Below are 12,528 nucleotides of genomic sequence, written 5' to 3'. Positions count from 1 at the left end.
GTCAGCACCCAAAGGCCGTCGGAGCAGGGGCAGCAGCACGGGCAGCCCCAGCCCAGACCCTCCTCCCTCGCCCAGCTCTGAGCCAGGAAGGGCCTGGAACCTTCTGCAACACCAGGTAGGGGGAGGCGCCCAGAAAAGCTGGACCTGCACGCCCCACCTGCCTAGACCAGGTCAAGAGGTTTTGCCTGCGTCCAAGAAGAAAAGCGCTCCGATGACGCTGGCGCGCCGCAGTGCTTTGGGGTCAAGGTCAGAGCCACCGTAGCAGGCCGAGGCCAGAGGGGAGAGCGCGCTGCCCTCGTGGGGAGTGTGGGCCTCGTCCCCGGGGCTGTGGGGAGGCAATGGACTGGGCCTTCCCAGCAGTGCTGCAGCCACAGGACGGCCAGCAGACTCGGCCGGGGCCAGGCAGCCCCGCTTTCCAGGGCCCCTGGGTCTCAGCATCGCGTAACACCAGGCTCTTTTCAAGTCCCAAGGCCTGGAAGATGTGCTGGAGCACTGCCTGTAAACATGTTAGACACTGATAAAGGAACACATTGTATTTCCTTTTAAAATACATCCATTTTCTGATAAAACAAACCTGCCCCAAGCACTTGTTAAAGAACCCTTATAATTCCAACGAATTAAAGCAATAAAGAAAAATCTTTAACTTCCCTTAAAATTCCAGTCCTGTTCTCACTTAGTAAAGTTAGCTATGTCATTCAACTTTAAACCACAAACCTGAACCGATTACTAAAAATTCTCAAGGAGAAGCACCAAGCTGGTCTGCTGGACAATCTGGCCATATTCTCTTACAATTGCAAGTACTTAAAATACCAAATAGAGAGAGATTATTTCCAAATTTAACAACAAACCATGGCTACTTTTGCTTTACTGGGTCATAGCGCTGTTCTCCAAGGGGACAGGGATGGTCACTCCCCAGGGACTGACGGCTCGCCCACCCCTCAGTGACCTTTCTCATGATCCACTTGGCCAAGCTTTTTATAGCCACCACGAAGTGGACTCCAGACCTAAAAAGGGTCGCTCTCAGAGTCCAAGCCCGTGGGTTTAAATCTGGTCATCACTCAGCGCCCCTGGGGAAGTTGGCCACTCCTGCTCAGACCGGGGCTGGCCTCGTTCCTGGAAGTGAGCTGGTCCAGACCAGCGAGCCCAGCTGAGCTGCAGTCAACCTCAGTCCCCGAGTGATACAGCCAAGAGATGAATGGCTCTCATGAGCCACCGAGATGCTGGGCGTGGCTATTCCTGCAGCCACAGCTGGCCGTGTACTTGTCACTGCTCCTCTGGAAACACGGGAGCATCTTCTGAGCCCATGCGATGGACACCTGACACCATCGTGGCATCGCTCAGCCCCATTGCAGCCCCTCACCCAGCTTCTTGGAACTTGGATTCGCCTCATCTTCCCCGGGGGGCAGGACCACAGCTCCTGTAGGCAATAAAACGGCTCTAAGTTCCACCTGTCTCCCCTGGCTTCAGGTCCTGCGAACCGGAGCTGCGCCAGGGATCCACATGTGACCGTGTCAGCGGCTGGGAACAGGCACCCCGGGCTTGACCGCACTTCACACGTCCTGCATCTTTCACAGACTGGAGGTCGCTGGTGACCCCACATCGCTGCTCAACGCCAAGTCCATCCTTGCCATTTTTCCCACAGCAACTGCTCGCTCCTTGTCTCCATAGTCACACTTAGGTGATTCTGGAAATATCTCAAACTTTTCCATTGTTGTCATGTTTGTTACACAGGTCACCAACCCTTGATGTTACTAATGTAACTGTTTGGGCAGGTTTTAGCAGTAAAGTGTTTTTAGTACATTGTTGTTTTAGGCATAACGCTACTGCAGGTTTAGTAGACTACAGGACGGTGTAAGTGTGACTTTGATATGCACTGGAAAACCACAGATCCGTGTGACTTGCTTTATTCTGCTGGTCACTTTATTGTGGTGGTCTGGAACCGAAGCCACGACACCCCAGAGGTGTGCCTGAGCTCAATTCTAAAACCACACGTTGCCGCGTCTCCCTGATGGACTTGGCCACAGGTCAGTAAGTCCTATGGGTCCCAGAGATGGTTTCTGATTAAAGGTACTTGGGTGAGGCTTTGTTCCAGAATGCACTTTGGGAGCATCACAACACGTTGGCCTATTAAAGGCTCTGAGAAGTCCTGCAGTGAAGAAGTATGTTTAATTGTATTTAACCCTGTATTCTCCCCCACATGTCACAGTGTTTTCATGTAACCCTTTTTGAAGACTCTATTCTTTGTTCATAATTACTTGTTTCTCCCACACTTCCCAAGCCCCACGTGGTCGGGGCTTCACACTCCTGACTCAGGAGCTGGCCGAGTTGGCACGTGTGATGTGTGCCGCACTCTGGCTCTGGCTTGGGTTGGCTCTGCCCTCTGGCTCCTGCCCTCCACCCACTACGAGCAGTCGGCCTGTGGTTCCCAGGGACTGTGACCAAGAAACAAAGGGCCGTAGTGAGCCTCAGAGATGCTGGTCTTGTCTGTCCTGCAGCCAAAGCTGACAGAGGCAGAAAGTGGTACCCGAACAGTGGCAATGACAGCCTGTGATGTTGCCTTTGGTGGAGAGGAAGCTTGTAAGAAGCTGCAAATATGGAGACTACGTCACAACATGGTTCCCACATAGTTCCCAAAACAGACGCCTGTGACACCCGGAGGGCAGATCTGGACCCAGAGAGCACGGGGCTCCGGGGGAGTGGCTCAGAGGCAGGCCCTCAGCCCTGGGCTGTCCTTGATCGGCTGCACTGGATCGAAGGTACCACGAGAGGAGGGTCTGTTCACAGGAGGGAAGAAGCGGCAAAGGGGCATCCAGAAATCCTGCAGCTGCAGGACCCAAGACGTAGCTCCTTCCCTTGAGTGAAAGCAGAAGACTTCCAATTAACACTCGGTCCGGAGACAAAGACCGGTTCGGGAAATGGGCTTCCCGCCACCTGTAAGGACCGCTGATAGGACAGAGGTGCGTCAGTGAGAACCTGCAGTGAGGAGGCCACCTCTGCGGACGCGTGTGCGGAGGCTTTGCAACAGGTGTTTGGCTGGATCCAAACACACAGGAAAGATTGAAGGCATCAGTGCTGGTCAGTGGGCTGCCAGCCGGGAGCAGCCATTAAGGATGGAACTTGGCCCTTGGTGCCAGCTCTGCAGGCAGGGAGCCAGTGGAGAAGGCTCCTCAGACACCAAAGAGGTGGTCTTCCCCAAGATCCCGCAGGTGAGGCCAGGGAGGATATAAACATGGAGGGTCCAACCATGTTGCTGCAAATGGCATGATTTTATTGTTTTTATGGCTGAGTAGTATTCCATTGAATAAATACATCACATCTTCTTTATCCAGTCATCTGTCGATGGACACTTAGCTTGTTTCCATGTTTGGGCTATTGTAAGTAGAGCTGCTGTGAACATTCTAAGTGAGGTAAGCCAACAAGAGAAAGAAAATACCATATTGTATCACTTACATGTGGAATCTTAAAAAAAAAAAAGACAAACAAACTTATTTACAAAATACAAACAGTCTCACAGACATAGAAAACAAACTTACGGTTACTGACGGGGGAAAGGGGGTGGGAAGGGATAAATTGGGAGCTCGAGATCTGCAGATACTGACTACTATACGTACAACAGCGAAACAGTAAGTTCCTACTGTACAGCACAGGGAGCTGTATTCAATATCTTGTAGTAACTTACGGTGAAAAGAAAATGAACGTGAATATATGTGCGTTCACGTATGGCTGAAGCAGTGCGCTGTGCACCAGAAACTGACACAGCATTGACAGCTGACTACACTTCAATAAACAAATATACGAGAAAAAACCAACAGCAGCGGAGGGGCTCCAGGGCGTGCGAGCTGGAACCTGGAGTGTCCGGATCAGGCTCAGCTGCTGTGCTGGGCCCAGCGGGCCAACCATTCATCTCTTTACCACCGGGGTCTCTGCATCAGGGAGCCACGTCCAGACACCCGCTTCACCAGGTCCTGGATTCGGAGCACGAAGCCAGCACTGGATGAGACTTCCGGGGGCTGGGGTGTTGGCATGCGTCAGAGAAGCAGACGTTTGAGACCAAATATTGGGATGGCTGGTCTCCCCAACACTGCTGGCTCCCTCCCACCCCCACCCGCTCCCGGTGTCGGGGGTGGGGGGCGTGCTTCCACACCCCGTGGACTTCGGGGGTGGCCACATGACACGCTTTGGCAAATGGGGTGTGAGCATGAGCACCACGTGCGCCCATTGGGCGGAGCTGAGATGCAGGATTGGCTTTGCCCCCCTCGTCCCTGCCCCCCCATCAGCTTCCTGGAGCTGCTACAGAACAACAGTCCCGATGTGTTGGCTTCAAACAACTGCCATGTATTTCGTGAGACTTCTGGGGGTCAGAAGTCCAAAACGGGCTGGCTGGGCCAAAGTCCAGGCGCTGGCAAGGCGGTTCCTCCTGAGGCTCTGGGAGCATCTGTCTCCTGCCTTTTTCAGCTTCTAGAGGCACCTGCGCTCCTCCTCCAGCGGCCCGCCCCTCCCTCCCTCGGCCCCTCCCTCCCTCGGCCCCTCCCTCGGCGAAGGAGCAGCCCAGCACCTCCTCTCCTCTCTGAAACGCTGCCATTGCCACTTCTCCTCTTTGACGCTGACCCGCCTGGTCCCTGGGGACACCTGTGATAACACTGCGCTCACCCGTACAATCCCTGATACCCCCCACCCCAGGACCTGTTAGCTAACGCCAACTGCAAAGTTCCCCATGCCAGGTAAGGTCACGTAGACATGGATCCAGGAATCAGGATATGGGTGCGTTTGTGGGGGTCATTTTCTGCCCACCACACCTCATGGGAGATCATGACCCAGGAGGGGTGACACCTCAGCCTGGGGTCTGGAAAGCGAAGGCATGGGGAGCAGAATCAGGCTGAGTTGAGCCCTGTGGAGCCGTCGGCACCAGGCAGCCCTCCCGTCTGTGGCTGTGAACCATGGAGAAGCTGAGGCTGGGGTCCCAGTGCCCTGGGACCAATGAGTGATCCAGCTCCCAAACCCCTTCCTGAGCTTCTGCCTTCCAGGACCCCCTTGGTCTGGGTCCCACAGGAAGCAGAGCCTAGGCGGGAGGCTCTGGGGCTGTTATCTCACCAGGGAGCAGTGATGGGGAAGTAGAGGCCGGTGGTCACCAGGTCAGGCCCCCTTGTATCTGATCTGTGGGGTCCCCGCAGCGGCCTGTGCCCAGAGTCTTCCCTTGTGCAGGGCAGGGGAGGCGGCCATCCATTGCCTCAGCTCCCCGGTCCTCAGGGTGTTCACTTCTGCAGACTATGAGCACGGCCCCAGGCAGCGTCGATAGGATGCCCTCCAGTGCCGGGAGGGGTCAGAGCCCACACCTCTGGGGGCTGGGAAAAGAGCAGGTGTGACCGGAGGTGTCTGGAGCAGCAGGAGCGGAACCCAGAAGCCAGGGCCAGGGCTCACCCAGGGCAGCGCGTCCGTAGGGTCTTCGCTGACCGTGGGCCAGGGCCGGACAGGGAGGCCCCACCACACCGTTCGTCAGCACTGGACAGCGGCTCAGCTGGCTCAGGCAGTGAAACCCGAGGCACTAAGAGGAGGAAGGAAAGTCAGATCACTTCCAGGGGCGAGATCCTGTGCTGGGAAAATCCACTGGAATCAGCGAAGGGAATTCTAAGCAACAGGAAACGTCACTCACGTGACCAGGTTCAGAGTTCACGTCGAGAAACCCATGGCTCCGGGTACATATGTGCACGAACATGCCTGAACACACAATGGAGGAAAACGTCTGTGGAAAACAGCAATTGGAAAAAAAAGATCCAGCAGGTCGGGGGGCTCAGAAATGTGCAAGCCCTCGATGAAACTGGCGGCCTTCCTGAACGAATCAATGCATTTAATACAACCCGCCTCAAACGCGCCGGGCAGCTGTTTGTTGGAGCCGAGCAGAGTTTAAAGTCCACGTGGAAAGGAGAGCATGAAAGAAAGCCCAGGCCTGGCCCCCCAGCTGGTCTCCTGAGCTAACGATGCTTTATACACTTCTTAGTGGTTGGAAATATCAAAAGAGTCATATTTGGTGACACGTGACAATAATGAGATTTAAGTGTCAGCATCCGTGACCACAGTTTGCTGGCGCAAAGCCAGTCCCCCTGCAGACTCTGTCTGGCCAGAGCTGAGCATTTGCGACACAGACCTTCTGACCCAAGAAGTGTAAGCTCCTCACTATGCGGGCCACCCCTGCCCTGGAGTAACACACAGCCAGGCTTGACTCCAGCTCCCCAGTGCTCCCTGAGTCCTGCCTCATGCCAGGCTATGCCAGGCGCTGGGAAAATGGGGGTCCAGGGGGCCCCTCTGCCCTGATAAGCTGACCTTTCAGCAAACGAGATAGATGGTAAAACACATGACAGTGTGGGTTCTGAATAAGGGGGCCCGGCAGTCTCTCTGAAAAGGAGAATTTTAGCAGACTCTTAATAGAGTAGCACAATTGGGCGGTACCCTCATCTGAAAGACAGATCTCTGGGAGGTGGGAAAGGCAGGTGCAAAGGCCCTGGGGCCGGAACCCCCCGGAGAACAGTGCAGTCAGAGAGGTGACCTGGGACTCACCAGATACCACGGTCACTCCCTACAAGACTCTTCTGGGGGAGGAAGAGGGGGGCCAGAAGCAGCACAGAGCCACACCCATACCAGGAGCTGGTGAAGCAGGACCTGGTGTTTGGCCAAGGAGCTGCGCACGCAGGAGAGGGAGCAGAGGCAAAGCTGGAGGATGTGGACACTGCGTTGACAAAGTCTCTCTTCTTGAGCGAGGCTCACACAGTCCTGTCCCCCACTGGGCCTCGCCCCTGGCCCTGCCTTCAGCCCACCAAGCCCAGTAGGGGCGAGAACCCTGCTGAGGCAGTGGGGTGAGGATGCTCCCACCCCAACAGCTAGCTGCTCACCATCGACATCCAATCACAGTCCTCCTCTCCCACGCCGGCCTGCCTTCAGCAGAAGTCCCCCTCCCTTGGTGTCAGTTCTTCTCATTTTCCACCCACTGACCGCCCCCCCCCCTTTACAACCCAGCTTCTGGCTATTGCCCCCTTGTCCTGTGTGTTCAGACCGGAGCCTGATCTCCCCCTGCAGCAGCAGGTCGTGAGCAAAGCCTTCCCTGCCTTTTTGACAAGTGTCAGAGTGGTACTTTCCCTAACACTGACCCCACCCCAGTCTCACTCGGCCCTGCCCAGGTCCTCAGTTCTCCCTGAGCACCCCGAGTCCACAACCCAAGAAGGAGGGGCCCTAAGGCCCTGACAGAGCCGGGGCCAGCCAGAGACTCCGGTCCCCCTGCAGCTCTCCGGGCAGCCCCGACTCCGCGAGGCCACCCCCCCACCCCCGCCCAGGAGGGGCCGCTCTGCCTGACTTCATTAATTTAACACTCGCTCACGTGTCATAGTGCACGGCAATTTCTTGTAAAAATGATCTGGCTGCTAATTAGGCTGTTTATAATTTGTTTCCCTGGTCGCTAATGATAATTAACATGCAAATTAGCTTGGGGAGGGGAGGCTCTGGGGCCCCGGGTTCATTACCACGTTAATTACTGTTTGCATACTTAAGCATCACAGATATAGATGGCGGCATTTAGTGTAACGGGCAAGATGATAATTATACCAAAGACATTTTGAAAACTCATTTCGCGGTGTTATTTTTCTGTGTGATTAATGGTTCCGTGGCTGGTGGATAAACTTCGTTAGTTCAAACCAATATCTGCTCTGTACACAGACCAGCGGGTACTCAGCCCATCAATCTCACGCCCCCGAGGGCTACAGAGCTTCAGGGGAAGGAAAAGGCGAAGGAGAAAGTGGGGCGTCTTTGCACAAAAGCGAACTTCCCGGACTTCCTGCTTCTAGGAGGCTGGTTCCCTGGAAACGTTCTCACAGCCAGGGCAGCTGGGATCTGTTCAAGGTGCTGAATTTGGGGGGATCCCATGACTGGAGGCCAAGCTCCTCGCAGGGAGCCAGTCAGCCTCACCCCCTCCTTCCTTCCTTCCTTCCTTCCCTCCCTCCCTCCCACTTGTCAGGTGCCTGTTAAGCAGTGGCAGCCCAGCCCTGCCCCCCTGGAACCAGCATTTCAACAAGAAAAGCTGACAACAGACAAGTGGACAGAGCTGGCAGTGAAGCAGGCAAGGGAGCAGAGAGGAACGGGAGCTACTTTAGTTAAGAGGGGTCAGAGAAGGAAGTGAGGGAGGAAGTGAGGAGAATAGGGGTTGGCAGTGCAAAGGCCCTGGGGCAGGAACAGGCTTATCAGGGGACAGGGCAGGACGGGCACAAGGGGGCCAGTATGGCTGGGCTGAATGCCCAGGGTGCTGGGAGATGGGCAGGAGGGGGTGGGAGTCCCACAGGCAGGAGCTGTTAGTTTAGGGGGGCCCCATCTCCATCCGCCTGGGGCATAAATATCACACACCTGTTCCTTCCTCAATGGGAGCTTCCCCCACAACAGTGCCCCTGGAGGCAGAGGAGGCCCTTGGCAAACCACAGCCTCTGAAATTGAGATTAAAAGACAAACGGGCAGTGGGTGAGGGGAACAGAGGGCACGCCGCTCCCCGGCTGCATTATTGATGCAGGGATGATGTGTGGGATGGGTGTGGCCCCTGTGCCAGCCTGTGGGCTGCCAGGCCTGCAGGAAGCTCAGGGCAAGAAACCAGCTGGGGACAGGGGCCAGGTCTGTGGGTGGTCAGCAGAGAGGAGGGACCCCGAGAGAGGAGGGTCTCCCCCTCCCAGGCTCCAGGCTCCAGGCTCCCGACCCCAGAGGGCTGTACAGCCTGCAACTCCTGCCCAGCTGGCAGCAGGGATGAGAGGCTGAAATTTCATCCGGTGACGACCAGGACCCCGCCCACCCCATCCCCTGGATCCCACCTGTGCTCCGTGTCAGTGTCCTGGTGTCTGGCCACTGCTCCACAGGTAAGCCTCCCAGAGCTGCTCAGAGGGGTGGGGGTGTCCTGAGTCTTGGCAGCCGGGGGGCTCTGGGTGGGCTCACACACCCTCGGAGAGCACCCTGGAGTGCACAGGACGCCGGGTGGCCACTGAGCCCTGAGGAATGGCCAGAGCTGCTCCTGGCTCCTGGGTTAGTGAGGAGAGAGAGAAGCACCCCCTGAGAGCCCAGGATCACATTTGGGGGCGTTGGGTGCAGTCGTGGGCTGTTGTGAAGAGCTCCCCTTTCTAACTGACGTTGGCAGAGATGAAGGGAGCCTGTCTTCCTGGCTGCGGCCCTGGAGAGAAGGGGACAGGTATAGGGGAGGTTGGTTGGCTGGCAGCCCTGGGGGAGCTCCCAGGGAGAGAGGTGGGGGGCTGCATGGACCGCCTCCTCCCTCGTGTACAGGGGAACAAGACCAGCCTGCTCCAGGTTGGAACCGAGGCCGCTGCTCAGAGCCCTACCCCGGGCCTGGGAGTGGAGGCCGCTCACCAGCTCCAGGAGGCCCAGACCCCCCTCCTGGTCACCACCCTCTTCCGGGGCCCCAGCAAGATCCCCAGGCAGGGGCATGGCAGAAGCGGGACCAGGCCTGGCACCCACCTCCCAACTTCTGGGCTCAGTGCTGGGAGCAGGCCTGACCTTGGGGGGCACTTGGGGAGTGGGGGCCGGGAGTGGACGGGGGTGAGTAAATGTACCTGCTCTCATAAAGGTGCTGGGTAAACTGGACGTCCCCCAGCCTGGTGCCCCAGCCCCTCTCAGAGGGGACGGAGCTCACGGGGACTGGGAACGAGCTCTGGACAGGCCCAGAGAGCTTGTCCTTGGGCCAGCGGCCCCACCACGCTGCGCTTTCTGCAGAAAGTGCCTAGGAGTGCCCGGCTCTCCCCACCATGCCTGAGATAAAAGCCACACAAGTTCAAGGTCAGCCTCAAGGCCACCACTAACTGTCCACCTTCATAAACTGCCTGTATTTCCAACGTCTCTGCTGTGCTCCAGCTCACACAAAAGGCAACTCTGGAAACAGGAGCTCAGAGCTCTCTCCAGCTGGCAGGTGTCTGTCGCATCCAGGGTGAGACTAGGACGGTCTCTGGAAAAGGGACCAGGTGCTCCTGCTGGGCCTGCGACGTGGGCACCCACGCCCCACAGGGCAGCCATTTCATGGCCATTTCGGGGAGTGTAGGGAGCCCCTGAAGGAGAGTGGGGTGCACCCCCAAACTCAGCCAGGTCTGACCGCATCCACCGAGGCAGCTGGACAGGCAGACCCCCCGGGGCAGAGGGAGCAGCCCCTGGGGTGTCGGAGAACTTCCTCGTCGGGGGCTATCATGACAGGGCTGGTTCTTACTCTGTTTCAGTGGGGCATCGATCCAAACGCAGTCAGTGGGAGCCTTGATGCTTCCATCGCAGTGAACCCCGTGTGCCCCTAAAGCAGAGATGAGCCACACCCCCCCCCACAAAGACATGGCCCGGCCTGGCCTGTCAAGGTCTTGATGGCACAGCAGTGCAAAGGGCAAAGACGCAGACCACCTCCAACTGGACCCCAGTCAGAAATGGGAGAGCCGCACCATAAAGGACAGGAGGCGGCTTCGTGCTGAATCCAGTTGTCACACCAGGGCCTCGAGCAACGCACAGCTACATACAAGATGCCTGCTCGTGGCCCTGCGTCCTGAAACCTCCGTGCCGCCCCCACCACGCGGCACAAAGCCAGTGCCCTGGGGTTACTGTGTCCAGGTGGGCTGTTCTCAGGTGGGCACTGTGATCGCAGCTTGTGGCCCACCAAGACCACTGAGCTCATCTGGCCAGCGCCCAAGCGTCCGTGGGCGCTGTGTGTCAGGGCAGAGGCTCAGGGGACCGATCAAGGCTAATGTGATGGCGAACTCGCCCCGGGTCCTTCCCAGCCCCCGTGACAGCCCCGCTCCATTACAGCTCTTGCCTAATTAGGGTAATGAAATGAAAGTCATCAAAGCCATGGGAAATCTCTCAATAAGCTGTCACCGCGGCGCTCGCCGCTCCAGTGCTGTGCCTTTGTGAATGTCAAGGAGCGGAAGATTGGGCCAGGAGCCGGACAAGGAGGCTGGGCCCTGCTGGCCACACCTGCCGTCTCTTGCAGACCTTGAGCCCAGACTCCACCTCAGCCCAGGGAGCCCCCCTTAATGGGCTGGTGGGCCACGTCCCAGGGGCCAGGACCCTGGAAAGGACATCAGAGACACAGCACCCCCTTCCCCTGCCCCTGCCTCACAGCACCCATGTCCCCAAACCCACACCAAGCAGGCACCCCGCCTGGTTCCCTGAGCCCCACAGAGGACTGGGGTTTGCCCAACACCTGGGAACCTTGGCATCTTGAGTTGGGAGGGGCTCTTGCCCAAAACAGGACCACTCTCCAGGGACAGGCAACTCATCTACCTCCCTGGGGGACGGGCTCAGCGTCTTAGACCCTAGTGCAGCAGCCCCTGCCCCAGCCCTGCCCACCCTTCTTGCTGGGGAGGGGGGGCGTGATTCCTAAAATATCACCTGATGCTGCTCGCCTTCCTCAACTACAGCCAAGGTGACCCTGGACCGTCAGGCTCATGTCACCACCCCTATAGCCACCTTCTGGGCCTCACCTCAAGAGGGGACAGGCCCTCTGCTCAGGAGGGGCGGGAGGGCCATTGGGAGGGAGGGGGTGGGGGGGAAGGTCTTGTCTGCCTGCCCATGCTGGGAGCAGCCTGCGCGGAGGGAGACCCGGGCCGGTAGGGAGACCCACAGGGGCCCAGGCGGGCAGAATGACACGGGGGGCAGGATTCCTGGAAGGCCGCGGCCCGCAGGAAGAGGGGTGCGGCTGGGCACAAAGGAAGCAGCCCAGGCAGAGCTCTCCCGAGCTCCTTTCTCACCCGTGAGGACGATGAGGATGCGAGTGCGGTGAGCCCTACACTGCGGGCAGCTCGTCCCCAGCGCCCAGTGGCCCCGCGCCCCCCAGCCCCCCCCCAACAAACTCGGGGTTCAGGCTGCCCGGAGCCTGGTCCTGCTGCGGCGGCTCTCCTGTCCCCCACCCCCGCCCTTCCCCGCGCTCGGGCCTGCGGGCGGGACGGCCCGGGCGCGCCTGCCGCTGGGGGCGCTGCTGAGCCCCCGGGCCGCCCGGGTGTTGACGGTCTCCCGGGAAACGGAGCCGCCGTCCGGACCCCGGGCGCAGCGGTGTCCACCGCCCCTCCACCCGCCGCGAGCAAGTCTGCGTGGCGCGAGCCTTTCCTCTCCCCTCGCGCCCCGCGCAGCCTCCGAGCACAGGCGAGTGTGAGCGTGTGTGCACGCTGTAGGGGCACATGCGTGCATGTGTGTTTGCGCATGCGTGGGAGTGCGAGCGTGTGTGTGCACACGTGTGAGTGTACACATGTGAGTGTCTGCGTCTCAGTGTGTGCCAGACAGCATCGACTGGGTGGGGGGCTTGTTTGCAAGGCACTTTGGGACCCAGGAGAGAAAGCGCCATGAGCCATGAAGTCTTCAGGTCAGAGGTTTGGGGAGGGGGAGAGGCGTGCGTGTGGCAGGGCTGGTCCCGGAACTGACCTCAGTAACTGACCCCCCGGCTGGGCCAGCGTGGCTCCCCACCCCGACCCAACAAGGAGGCAGGTGCCCCTCCTCACCCCACAAATGCCCCTTAACAGCTGAATCCAC

Source organism: Camelus ferus, chromosome 13 (genome assembly GCF_009834535.1).
Source record: "Camelus ferus isolate YT-003-E chromosome 13, BCGSAC_Cfer_1.0, whole genome shotgun sequence".
Taxonomy (NCBI): Eukaryota; Metazoa; Chordata; class Mammalia; order Artiodactyla; family Camelidae; genus Camelus; species Camelus ferus.
This window is presented reverse-complemented; position numbering follows the sequence as displayed.